Source organism: Pinus tabuliformis, chromosome X (assembly GCF_031772625.1).
Source record: "Pinus tabuliformis cultivar Carrire ecotype Pingquan chromosome X, CPIR1, whole genome shotgun sequence".
Lineage (NCBI taxonomy): Eukaryota > Viridiplantae > Streptophyta > Pinopsida > Pinales > Pinaceae > Pinus > Pinus tabuliformis.
The window spans coordinates 532,844,607-532,858,805 of NC_142308.1; positions in this window are offsets into that span (position 1 = coordinate 532,844,607).

Genomic DNA, 14,199 nt, shown 5'->3' on the forward strand with positions numbered 1-14,199 from the left:
TCCACTATAAAAACATTCGTTGCACTCACACACGAAGTATGCACTGTCGCGTAAGCATCGTCACGGTCGTTCAACGATCAATCGTAAATGTCACGCTTGTCACTAACACCGTGAGTCAGTCATACTGAGTTTATGTTGTCTTGTTGATTCGAGGTGTCTTGTCGTCAAGTCATGTCGAGCGTGTGTTTGCGAGGTCATGCATGCACGAAGTCACTCGTTCACACAATTGGTCATTTTGTTGAAACTCGGCCTTGGATCAACCTCTAACAACCGGACATCCCTTGAGCTGCATTGCATAGTTTCAGCTCTCAGTGATTGTGTACTGCAGCCCAGAATTGCAAAAGAGCTTGAGGCTGCCTCTCAAGCAATCTGCATTGTGCAATCCTAGAATCGACTCAATCAACTGTCACCCAGAACAACGCAAAAGTGTCCCAACAAGCCATTTCAATCTGCGCTGCCTGCAAGCACATCAACAAAACCTCTACCTCGTCATCTAGAGAGTTTGACTAGGCAGTGACCCCGAGACTCAATGCCCTAAAAAATTTCGCTATAGCTGCCAAGCATGCCCGCTACGCTGACTGAAGAAACTATCGAGACATGCTAGACAGAGACCCAATGTCTGTCACTGTCTCTCTCAAAAAGTTACAAAGTTTTTCCAGCCAATCACCCAATCAGTCGACCTGCTGCTCACACGGAAAACTACGCAGATTTCATGAGCAGTTTCCCAACTGCCCAAAATCCCGCTCAGCTTAGAAACTACTCAGGGATGTTCAGCAGGCCAACCTCCTAGCAATTGCGTAGTTTTTTCCAGCAGCAATATCGTAGCACGTTGTCAGCTCCCTAAAAAAGTTGCGAATTTTTTCCAAGCAAGCCTCCTACAGCCCGCTGCCAGCTCCCTGGAGGAATTGCACAATTTTTGTTGCCAATGCCCTCTGCTGCCTGCACTTCTTCCTTCAAGAAATTATGCAAATCTATCCTCCAACCAAGCCAAATCCCGCAAATAGTCACTGTTGATTCGGACTTTTCATCTCTGTCTCTCAGTGACTTCTGTGCAATTTTCACCGACAGTGCCCGGAACCCGCATCCCAACTTGAAATCTTCCTTGCGCAATTTCGTAGCCTCATCCTCTCTCCTGATCACTTGCATCCAAAAGAAAATGACAATGCATCATGGTAGACTAGCAGATTTATGGATTTGATATCGTCTTGTCTTGAGTGATTAGAGATACAGGTACATGGATAAGACATGACGCAACGGCGAACGGGATGTACAAGGAGAGTGCATGCAAGGATATTTGTTCGCGAACGGACAAATGAAGAATGCATGTGAGGAGATTTTTTCACAAATAGACGAACATGCGAAGCATGCCAAAGTACAAGCGAAGGAGCAACGTGCACATGCCACATTAAGAGAACACCAAGACCATCGAAGACTCTGCACACCTTTCCATGCAGAGGAGAAATTATGATACACCAAGAGCACATCCATCACTCAGCAACACTGCAGCTCGACATGGACACCAGTAGTAGCATGAACATACTAGCACTATCGTGTTGTGTCGTGTCATGAGTCATCTCAGCTACATCATTAATGTGGGCCATACTGTTGTAAATCAATGTAATGTAACATTGAAGTCCAAGAGATCCACGTGTAATATGAAGAGTCATGTAAAGTTGAAGAGTCAAATAAGTCAAATAGTCATGACAGAAGTCGAACAGTCACAAGGGCCAGTTTTACTCTTGCCTATAAATACCCCTCATTTGGACATGAAAAATACTTTTTCACCTTGGCTCCTCCCACATAGCCTTGAGAATCTCTAGTCTATTCTTTGAGGAGAGAGCAGTGACTCCAACACCCTGCTTACGAGGTTAGTGATGTATGGTGTACTGATGTGCCTTGGAACTTTCACTTAATTTAGAAGCCCGATAACAGGCCAACATGTTTTCACACATGTATTTTAATTGTTTGTAAGACTAGTCTTTGAACACTTGTAATGCATGTTGCTTTAACCTATGTTAAAACAATTGAACTATTTCGGTTGTTCTAATACATATTTTATAAAAATGTGTTGTATAATTTGTTAATGTTGTCTTTCCCATGTGGACTACCTCGCCGAACACTAGACATAACCTTTCCCATAAACTTGTTATAACGATTATCACATTCGCGCGGACTACTCCATTGAGTGTTATACGTGTTATCCCTTCATTGTATGTTTGTGACTACCGCATCTGTGTGGACTACTTTGTTGGAATTTGCGTATGTCATGTTGTGTTGTGTGTCTCTGACAAAGTTGGGACTCTTCCCTTTCGAATAGAGACTCACTTCCACCCTCTCCCTTTGTGGCGAAAGAACCTTGACACAACTAACACTAGCACTCACAAGGCACGCGAACCTCATTGTTTGAAGACAAAGTAGACCACTCTCATGTGCTGACAAGCAAGAGCTAAGGCAAACCTTTAAGATAATGACAACTGGGCCATCATAACGGATGGGACTCCTACACCAAATGGTGTGAGGTCTAGTTGGGACTTCATACCAGGGAGATCCCGTGAATGTTGGTGGGTCCAGCACCATCAACATTTCTGGTGCTAGAAGGAGGGCCGTCAGTTGTTTATTGTTTAATGTACTCTCACCCCTACCCATCAATCATATGTTCAAGGAAATATCTCGCACTCCCTCTCACCTACGCGTGACTTTGAATTTGGTTACTCCTCACCTCCCCGACGTGAGCACAAAATTCGTATCAGCAACTCCACTCTGTCCATCCCATCACCCATTAGTTCGCGAAAGCAATCAGACTGATCCTAGGAATACAACATCTTCCATACCCATCAAGAAAGACAAAAACCACTCCCATAGGGTTTGTTGTATCATGAGTGGAAGAAGCAGTTCTTGCCACACTCGAAGGTCTGGTAGAAGTTGTTGAGAACGAAGAGGAACCTCTGATCTTTCAACCGGGAGAACTAGACACTCTCATGATCTTCAGCTCAGATTCTGGTATAGGAGGTGGAGGGGAAGGCAGCGAAGGAGGCGGGGGCGGAGACAAACCAACAAAATCAGAGCTGGAATCGTCGGATTCTGAAGAAGAGTAGGGGGGCGAAGAAGAATAAGACATGGCTGACCAAAACTTTAAATGGATGACTCAGAGACAATTGGCTCTCCCAGGTGATTTGCAAAAGATGCCAAAGCAGTAGGAGAGAATGCTCACAAAGTTTGACCCTGACAGCACAATGAAGGCAAAAGATCACTTGGACAACTTCGACTTATAGTTGCAGACACTCGAGGTATAGTACAACGATGTTTCATGTAGATTGTTTTCCTGTACCTTGGATGGTCACATAGCTGTATGGTATCACAACCTTATTGTCAACTCCATCCATAACTGGGCTACGTTCAAACACATGTTTCTGGAAAATTTTGTTGATCACAAGACCCCAGCCATGTTGCTAAAAAAATTGGGAAGCCTGAAGATGGAGGGGAAAGAAAAGGTAAAAGATTTCAATCAGAATTTTCTGCACATATTGAATAAGTTTGCAGCAGACGTGAAGTCTCATGACTCCATCACTATCAACTACTACACATCCGCATGGCCAACTAGCATTGCACAGTTCATCAAGCAAGCTGCGAAACCAACATTATTAGAAAACTGCGAAGAGGCAATCACTATAGAGAAGGACCTGTGCGTGATTGGAGTCATCAAGGATGATGAACCAATGCAGGAATCCAGAGATGCGAAAAGGAAACCCCAGGCTATGGCGAGCAAGGGTAAATACAAGGAAACAAGTGATATTGAAACCCTTACTCATCTTGTCAAGATCTTGACAAAAGAAGTGTCTAGGTTCAAACAACGAACAATTGACACGTCTGTGAGTAGTCATCCACCCATACAAAGACAAGGAATCATGTCATCAGGTAGCAATCGCTTCCTGACTAAAACTACGCAAAGCTTCAACTTAGTGTTCTAGGTTGAACACTGCGCGAACAATGAATTTTGCTCATTTAATGAAGATAAGTACCCAGAAGGGTCTTGTTTAGACTGGAAATGAGTTGCAAGCTCTATATGCGACCACATGCCAAACATGATGAGAAGTACACAGGGACATCCGTGAGACACGGATGATGACGAAGATGTTGCACCTGATGAGACCTCAAGCGCTGGGCAGGTGATTAACATGTATCAGTGCTCACAACAAGCATAAAAGACAAACACCTAGAAGCAGCCCCAAAAGGAAAATGATTGTTACAATCCCAAAAGTCAAGGACCTCCCCCCCCTACAATTGGGGAGATAAAAAAGGCTTGAACTGTTGAGGAAGGTTGATCCACCAACCGTCCAAAAGAATAAAACATAAAGAAATCCTGGGAAGAGAGCGATGGAGAAGAGTATGTCCATGAGCAACAAACTACAGAACACTCCACCGAACAACACTAGCACCAGTCTCACCCCAGAAATCTCAGTGAGTCTACCCACTCTGGATTACGAAATTGAGGTAGACATCAAGAAAACTCACACAAACATCAGTTTGTTTGAGTTAGCTAAGATTCAGAGTCAGCGTGACATTCTGCTGTGCGCACTGGGGTAGACATCTACAGACAGCGCAACCTCTACCAACAAGGGAGCAAGCACACCTCCCGAATCACTCTCAACTATGCTAAACACATTTTGGATGGAAGAAGAAAACTTTGTTTGCCCTCCATTCATGCTTTCATTTGAAATCTTTAACTGTAATGTCCACAACTGTTTGGTTGATTCTAGCACAACAACGAACATCATGCCACTGTCCATTGCCAAAAAGATCAATGCACACTGGAGCAAGACATCCGCACAGATCATCCAACTCGATTAGACATTTATACCATCCATTGGTGAACTTTGGGATGTGATCATCTGACTATCTCATGACAACAGAGTTCACCAGTGCATAAACATTGTTATTGTGGACATACCAGAAGTGTATGGCTTACTACTCAACAGAGACTAGTCTAGCAAGCTGAATGGATGCTTTGCTACAGACTGATCACACATGTGGCTTTCGTATAAGGGAAAAAATAGTCAAATTCGCTTGTTATCCGAGAGATACATGAGGCACAATGTCACTCCCATCAATGGAGAGAACGAATCGTTGGCCTTCGCAGAGCTCATGTTCAGAAATTGCCTCTTGGAAACAATGTTGGGGTGTTATCTCGCATAGCAAGATCTGACCTCACCAAACATGCAATTGGTCTCCTTCCTTGCCTAACTGATGGAAATGAAACCTATACATTTCATTGTAACATTAGTAGCAGTAGCAGTAGCACAAGCATGTCGAATGGTCTCTGTACAAATGAGTTGTGGAGCATGTACTTCGACAAATCAAAGACACAAGATGGTTCTAGAGCCGAGTGTGTCTTGATTGACCCAAAAAACATGAAACATTTGATTTCAAGCCACTTGGAGTTTGAGTGCACAAACAACATTGTTGAATACGAAGCACTCATGTTGGGCTTGAAAAAATCCATTAGCTTTGATGTGGTCATGCTCAAAGTGGTAGGTGATTTGGAAATAGTGGTACGATAGGTACTTAATGCAATACACTATTTATGACCTCATCTCAAAAGTTACCAGCAAGATGTATGGTGACTGATCTCTAACTTCTAAGTATTTAATATCACTATTGTACCAAGAACACGTAATGCAGCTGCCAATGGTTTAACAAACATAGCTTCTAGAATGTCACTTCTTAGGGATAGATTTACTGTTGAAATTTTGTATAGGCCTTCTATTACGGATAACATACTAATTTACGTGTGTTTGACGATGATAAACAAACACTGCATTTCATGGCCAATGCTTATATCTTCAAAGATGCAGCGATTGACGAAGACGAGCATGAGCAGTCTCTGTAAGTTGGCGTTGATGACTAGAAAGGAAACCTCATCCCCAAGGGTGTGGTATCTTTGGAAAATCTCTGTGACTTTCAAGACCGCTTTCATGGGCCAAGGTACAACAAAACACACAACTCTACCATGATGCATGAAATGATGAACTTGAGAAGAAAACAATATTCGAAGTTTGTCAATCTCGGTATGTGTTGCACGCGGCAGGAACAGTAAGCCTTTGTCCTCTTGTTCAAATAGTATCAGGATGTGTTCGCGTGGACGTATGATGATTTGAAAACTTACGACACGCGAAAAATCCAACATATCATTCCAATCAAAGAAGGGGTCAAGCCATATTAGCAGAGGCTGAGGAAAGTACATCCATCACTTGAACCCCTCATACAAAAAGAGTTAACCAAGTCCTTGGATGCATGGATCATATATAGAGTTCATCATTCCACATGGATTTCAAACCTTGTTCCTGTATGTAAGAAGTCGAGGGAAATCCTCTTGTGTGTTAATTTCCGGAACTTGAACTGCACCTCGAATAAAGACAATTACCCGTGCCATCTATGGAGCACATTTTGCACACAGTGTCTGGGGCACAAATGTTTCATTACTTGACCAGCTTTCAGGATATAATCAGGTCCTGGTAGTGGAACCTGATTGACTCAAAACTACCTTCCGTACCAAGTGGGGTACGTTCACATACAGACGAATGTTGTTTGCGCTGGTGAATGCAGGCACAACCTTTCAACACACCATGGAAATTTCCTTCCGCAGACTCATCGGACAAAGCATACTGCTGTATCTCGATGATGTCATTGTGTTTTTGAGAAAACGGGAAGACCACATACGCCATCTAAGAAAAATTTTGAACGATGCCGGAAATATGGGATTTCCTTGAATCCCAAAAAGACCATATTTGTGGTGTTTGAGGGGAACCTCCTTGGGCACATCGTTTATAGAAGCAAGATCAAGGTTGATCCGAACTGCATCTAGACTATTACATAGATCCCTCACCCAGCCAATAAGAAATCAATACAGTTATTCTTGGGTAAGATAAACTTCCTCCGAAAGTTCGTCTCAGACTATGCGCAGATAGTAAAACCAATGCAAGACATGATCATGAAGGATGCAGTCTACAACTAGGGCAAGAGGGAAAAGTATGCATTCACCTGTATCAAGTAAGCTATTATAGAAGCTCCGGCACTCTATACCTCACATTCCAACAAAGACTTCCTGCTATACACCTTCACCTCCGACAACTCGCTTGCTGCAGTATTCACTCAGAAGGATGAATTGAACGATGAACGTCCCATCTCCTTCATGAGCACAAACATGTAGGGACCTGAACTCAAATACCCTATCGTTAATAAACAAGAATATGAGTATACAAGGCGGTGAAACACCTCAAACCCTATTTGCTGAAGAACCATTGCATAGTGTATGTGCCTCACCCAGTAGTCCTGTCACTGTTCATATGGCAAGAGCTGGGTGAGCGACATGCAAAATGGATGAAAAGCTTGCAAGATAATTCACATCAAGATAATTCACACTATCGAGGGTCATGGTCTCTGCAAACTCGCAACTGAGGTATTACACGCACAAGAGGAAGAAGATGAGCTCGTCAGTTGGGAGTAGGAAATCAAAATGTATGATGTAGTGGGAGCACCACCCTCTACTAACAAAAACTCTTAGTACGTAGATGTGTGTCAGTACTTTGTGCATGGCACCATACCCTCTCACCTCTCCATGTGACATAAGACGGCATTGCGTCTAAAAGCTTTAGCCTATTAGTTGGTGCATGGGGTGCTTTACAAAAAGCACAGTAACATAATCTTGCTTAGGTGCTTAGAGGCACATGAATCAGAAAAGGTTTTGCAAGATTTGCATGACAGACCAGCTGGGGGCCACTTCGTGGGAAATACCACCGCACACAAAGTTATACGAGCTGGTTTCTACCTACCCACATTACTGAAGGATGCACACTCCTATGCCCACAAGTGCCCAGTCTGTCAGCGATGCGTCGGAAGAACACGAATGTCAGCAGCCCCACTGCACCCTATTGCAGTGATTGAACCGTTCCAACAGTGGCACCTGGACATCATCAGGAAATTTTACCACATTTGTCAAAACAACACTGCTACATTTTGAATGTACTAATTGCTTCACATGGTGGACAGAAGCATTTCCACTCAAGCAAGTGAATGACTAGAAATTCATCAGCTTCCTCCAACAGAATATCATCTCACACTTTGGTGTCCCGGTATCACTTGTGTTTGAAAATGCAACTTACTTTTCATCTTTGAAGCTTTATGATTTTGCATTGTAACATGGTATTGTGCTGAAACACTCATCTAACTACTACCCATAGGGAAATGGTCTCACAAAATCCATGAACATAAACCTTATCCACATAATTAGAAAGATCATTTACTCTGAGCAACATAATTGGCACTCTGCCTTGACGAATGCCTTATGGCTGACTGCATCACACCCAAACCCTCTCTGAATACCTCGCCATACTACAAGGCCCATGGGAAAGAAGCCATCCTACCACCAACATCTACTTGCCCGCACTTCAGTTGTCTCAAGAATCCCAAGGCAAGCCTTTTCTGCTAGTTCAACGTAGGATGGATACAGTTCACAAATTGCAGGAAGAAAGGATGAAAGCAAAAGAAAAATTTACACTCCACCAGAACGATATCAAGAGATGGTTCGGCAATAAGTTTGCACCGAATGCTAACTTCGTTGTTGGTGACTTAGTCTTGAAATGAGATAAATCCCATGAAGAAAAAGGCAAGCATACGAAGTTCCAGTCCTTGTGGATTGGTCTGTACACTGTACATGAGAAGCTTCTCTTACACACATACCATCTGCATTCACTTGACAGGAAGATTAACAATCTTCCTGTCAACAGTCAAGATCTCAAGCATTATTTTCAGTAAGTCGGGGCTGTGCCCCGTGCTATGTACATAGTCTGTTTACTGCTTATTGTTTTTCTTTTTCCGTTTTCTTACTATTTCTATTCCATTTTCTTTTTTTTGTTTAATATCCCACTATTTTTTGTTTTTGTAAATAAGTGTTGCGCTTTACTGAGTTCTGGATTTTGAATGAGTATGTGGATGAGATCTAAAGAGCCTTGTGACCCTGCATCACTTGGCCTATCCCACGTCTGTCTTCTTTGTGCTTGGTTGTAAACTTCGACCGATGAAGTATTGATGAAAAATACGAGCCATATGCAAGGGAGGATTGGGTCCAACCATGAACCTATGTCCACACTGGGAAACCCCATGCCCGTACTCAGCTTTTTTCTCTGTGTGTTCAAGCTCATCCAACTACTAGAAATGGAGAAGGGGAAATCTAAATGAGAAAAACTATGTTATAGGTATTACATGCTTCTTTGAAAGAAAAACCTCTTCTTCTCTCAATAAGTCGGGATCCCTCTTTTTCCCTAAAAATAAATAACTGACTGTGCATAGTCCTCTTAAAAAATATATAAAGGCAAAGAAGGTAGAGGCTTCCTGCGCAGAGAGGTGAAGCATGCAACTCCACCAAGGTATTGACTAGGCTCACTCACAGTGCATTAATACATGTGTTCCTAAGTGACTCCGTCGGGGTACTGTCCAGGCCTGTTGGTAGTGGAGCAACTCCAGAGATGAAAACTTATACTCTGAAAATTTTTAATTTGCAAGCCATACTACCCTTCCCAATTTCGAAACACTGTGATCAAGCTTAAACTTGTTATTGTGTTTGACTGAGTTGGTGAAAGGTGAACCATGCTTTTCCATGGCGTAAGTGGGGAAGCTGAAGTAACCAACACATCAATTCAATACTCCCTGAAAGACCAAGGCCCTGTGCTATCAATGGACCAAAACAAAGAATCTAGAGTTCAACCAGTGTGTTGCCAAGTGTTGTAGCAACTGCAACACCCTCAAAAATTTTGGCCCACATCCAATTTCGAAGCCTTCCTTGGGTTTTTCCTTGATGTTGGCAAGCACTTGGGCTCATCCTGTGAGCTCGTGTTGAGTCTCTGCACCCTCCTTTATTAATCATTCAACGAACATATTTTTGCATGGTGGTCACAATGTCATGCTTGTAGTCATGTTCTAGCCATGCACAAGGTCTGCCTTAGTGTGTACAAGTTGTGTCTTTTATGTAAACATCCATCTCACTCACAAACAAAGTTTTATGCACTGTCATGCAAGTGTCATCATGGTCGTTCAATGATCTATCACAAGTGCCACGGGTTTCGCTCACACCGTCGTTCAGTCACACTGAGTGTATGTCATCTTGTTGTTTTGACGTGTCTTATCGTCAAGTCATGTTGAGTGTGTGTTCGAAGGTCATGCATGCACGAAGTCACTCATTCACACAGTTGGTCATTTTGTTGAAAATATGTCAACTGGACCAACCTCCAATAGTCAAACATCTGTTAAGCAACTTTGCATAGTTTTAGCTCTCAGTGATTGTGTACAATTGCCCAAAATTGTGTAGATCTTGAGGTTGCCTCCCATGCAATTTGCACTGCGAAATCCTGGAATCGACTCGACCGACTATCACCCAGAACAACATATAAGTGTCCCAACAAGCCATTTCAATATGTACTACCCGCAAGCACATCAACCAACCTGTAGCTGGTCAACCAGAGAGTTTGATCAGGTGATGACCCCGTGACTCACTCCCTTAAAAATTTTCGCAAAAGTTGCCAAGCGTGCCCGCTCCACTGACTGAAGAAACTATTGAGACATGTTAGGCAGACACCCAGTGTCTGCCGCTGTCTCCCTCAAAAAATTGTTTGGCTTTTCCATCCAGTCACCTAGTCAGCCAAACTACTGCTCACCTAGAAAACTACATAGATTTCATGAGCAGTTACCCAGTTGCCTAGCATCTTGCTCAGCTCAAAAACTATGCAAGGATGTTCAACGAGCCAACGTATGAGAAATTGCACATTTTTTTCCAACAGCACTCCTGCAACTCGCTTCTAGCCCCCTAAAAAAATTGCACATTTTTTCCAAGCAAGCCTCCTGTAGCCCTTTGCGAGCTCCCCAGATGAATTGTGTAGTTTTTGCTGCCAACCCCCTCTGCTGCCTGTACTGCTTCCCTGAAGAAATTTCACATATCTACCCTCCAGCCGAGCCAAATCTTGCGAACAGTCACTACTGATCCTAATTTTCCATCTCAGTCTCTTAGTGACTTATACATAATTTTCACCGGCAGTACCAAAAGCTCGCATCCCAGCTTCAAATATGCCTTGCGCAATTTCATATCCTCATCCTCTCTCCCGGTCAATTGCATCTGAAAGAAAATTGCAATACATCATGGTAGACTAGGAGATTTATGGATTTGATGTCATCTCATAATGAGTGATTGCAGATACAAGTAAATTGATAAGACATGATGCGACGATGAACGATATGTACAAGGAGAGCACATGGAAGGAGATTTGTTTGTGAACGAACAAATGAAGAATGCATGTGAGGATATTTTTTCACAAACGGACGAACATGTGAAGCATGCCAAAGGACAAGCGAAGGAGCGACGTGCACATGCGACATCAAGCGAACACCAAGGCCATCAAAGATTCCGTACACCTTGTCATGCGGAGGTGAAGCTATGATACACCAAGAGAACATCCATCACTCAACAACACTGCAGCTCAACATGGACACCACCAGTAGCATGAACATACTAGCACTATCGTGTCGAGTCGTGTCATGAGTCATCTTGGCCACATCACTACTATGGGCCATACTGTTGTAAATCAATGTAATGTAATGTGGAAGTCCAAGAGACCCACATGTAATATGAAGAGTCATGTAAAGTTGAAGAGTCAAATAAGTCAAATAGTCATGAGGGAAGTCAAACAGTCACAAGGGCCATTTTTACCCTTGGCTATAAATACCCCTCATTTGTACATGCAAAATACTTTTTCACCTTGGCTCCTCCCACATAGCCTTGAGAGTCTGTAGTATTTTCTTTAAGGAGAGAGCAATGGCTCCAATGCCCCACTTACAGGGTTAGTGATGTTGGTGTTCCGATGTGTCTTGGAACTTTCCCTTAATTCAGAAGCCTGATAATAGACTAGAACATTTTCACACATGTATTGCAATTGTTTGTAAGACTAATATTTGAACAATTGTAATGCATGTTACTTTAACCTATGTTAAAATAGTTGAACTATTTCATTTTTTCTAATACATGTGTTTATGAAAATATGTTGTATAAGTTGTTAACGTTGTCATTCCCCTATGGGCTGCCTTGCCGGACACTAGATAGAACCTTTCCCATAAACTTGTTATAACGACTGTCGCACTCATGCGAACTACTCCATTGAGTGTTGTACGTGTTATCCCTTCATTGTGTGTTTGTGACTGCCTGATCTGTGTGGACTACTCCACCGGATGTTGTGCATGTCCTGTTGTGTTGTGTGTCTCGAACATAGTTGGGACTCTTCCCTTTCAAATAGAGACTCACTTCCACCCTCTCCCTTTGCGGTCATAGAACCTTGACACAAGTAACACTAGAACTCACAAGGCACGTGAACCTCATTGTTTGAAGACAAAGAAAACCACTCTCATGTGCTAACAAGCAAGAGCTAAGGCAAGCCTTTAAGATAATGGAAACCGGGCCATCATACCGGATGGGACTCCTACACCAAACTGTGTGAGGTCTAGTTGGGACTTCATACCGGGGAGATCCCTTGAATGTTGGAAGGTCCAACACCATCAACAACTTCACATTTTTTTATTAAATTCAAGAGTCACATAACTACATCTTTTCTAATTCAACATTTGTAATGTAGCTGCCTTGGATATGGTTTAATTCTTATATCCATTTAAATTTGAAGGGAGTGATTAACGATAAGAATTGGATGTGAGAGTTAAAACCTGTTTCATTGAGATGTATCACTTTCTTAAATTAATATATAATCTTTTACCCAAGTATGAATTAATTTATTTAATCTTTTTACTCAAGTATGAATTAATTTATGGCTTAAAGAGAGGTATATTCATAGTGGTTGAATTGTGTTATAATTTGTTACTAAAGAAATCAGATAAAATTAGATATAGGGTTGAAGTGTGTTATAATTTTTTATTAAAGAAATCAAATATAGAACTTTAATTTCTTTAAAATATAAAAAGATAAGAGAATGATCAAAATTCAAATAAACAAAACATATATTATAATTGTTAAGTCATTAGGGCCATTCCCAATTAGAAACTATTAAATTGAAACATAAAATAATTAAAGTCAAAGAAATAGAAAGATATTCAAGATAATTTATTCAAGTTAGTTAGTGCTATGTAGGGAGAAGCTAGTATCAAGGGATATGCCTATATGTTTATGTGATTTTCTAGTATGGAAGTCCATTTCTATCATATGTTGCTAAATTTGACTCAGAGTCAAGATAATATATTCCTTGATTTCATTCATGTCAACAAATACCCTTCCTAGGAGGAACTTAACATGATAGTTTATGTCCACTATATACATGTATTGATTATAACGACCTCTATTGTACCCTCTAAGAGGAACATAGTTTTTCCACTTTCACGAGAACCTCTATGTTTGTGAGGGTTCATCTCTCACTATCTAGTTCCCTTTACACTTATGTAATTTCCTCTTTAATCAACCAGGGAGTTAAATATCTATATCTCCTAGTCGAAATTTATCTCATATCTAAGCTTTGGAGAGGCCTCATTATTCATAATATGCAATGCCCCTACTCACTCTAGCTTACTGTCTAGGCATGATGAGAATCTAGAAGAAGAAAATCACTACGAGGAGAGGAGATGACCCCCATAACAAAATATAGTTCGGAGAGTTTATGCCAAAAACTAGACTAAAGCAAGAGAAGTGCCAAGCATCGAATGCCATAGAAGTGGTGGATATTTAGCTCTACCCTAGAATCCAACTCACTCTAAGAGGAGCACGAGCGACATGATTTTTTGAGCTAATGTTGATGGCATCGTCTTAAACAAAGAAGATTTAAAACTAAAAACAAAGAAAAGGAAAAACATTGCATACCAAGGCCACCCTAATCAATCAAGCCATGGAGGTAGCTTGCCCAGAAGGCCATGAATGGCTTAAGGCATCTTGCTTAGAAGGCCACAAACGGCTCAAGGTGCTTGCTAATCCAAAGGATAAGGAAACTTCCTCCAATTCCAAAGACATGCAGCTATAAGAGCATAAAGGTGTTGAGAGAGGACACAACCCACAATGAGGGATAAGGAAACATCCTAGCTAGGGAGGTTTTTCCTGCCTACACTAGCGAGAGGCTTTCCACTATTTCTAATTAGAACTCCATTAAACTGGGAATCTAAAATGAGGGG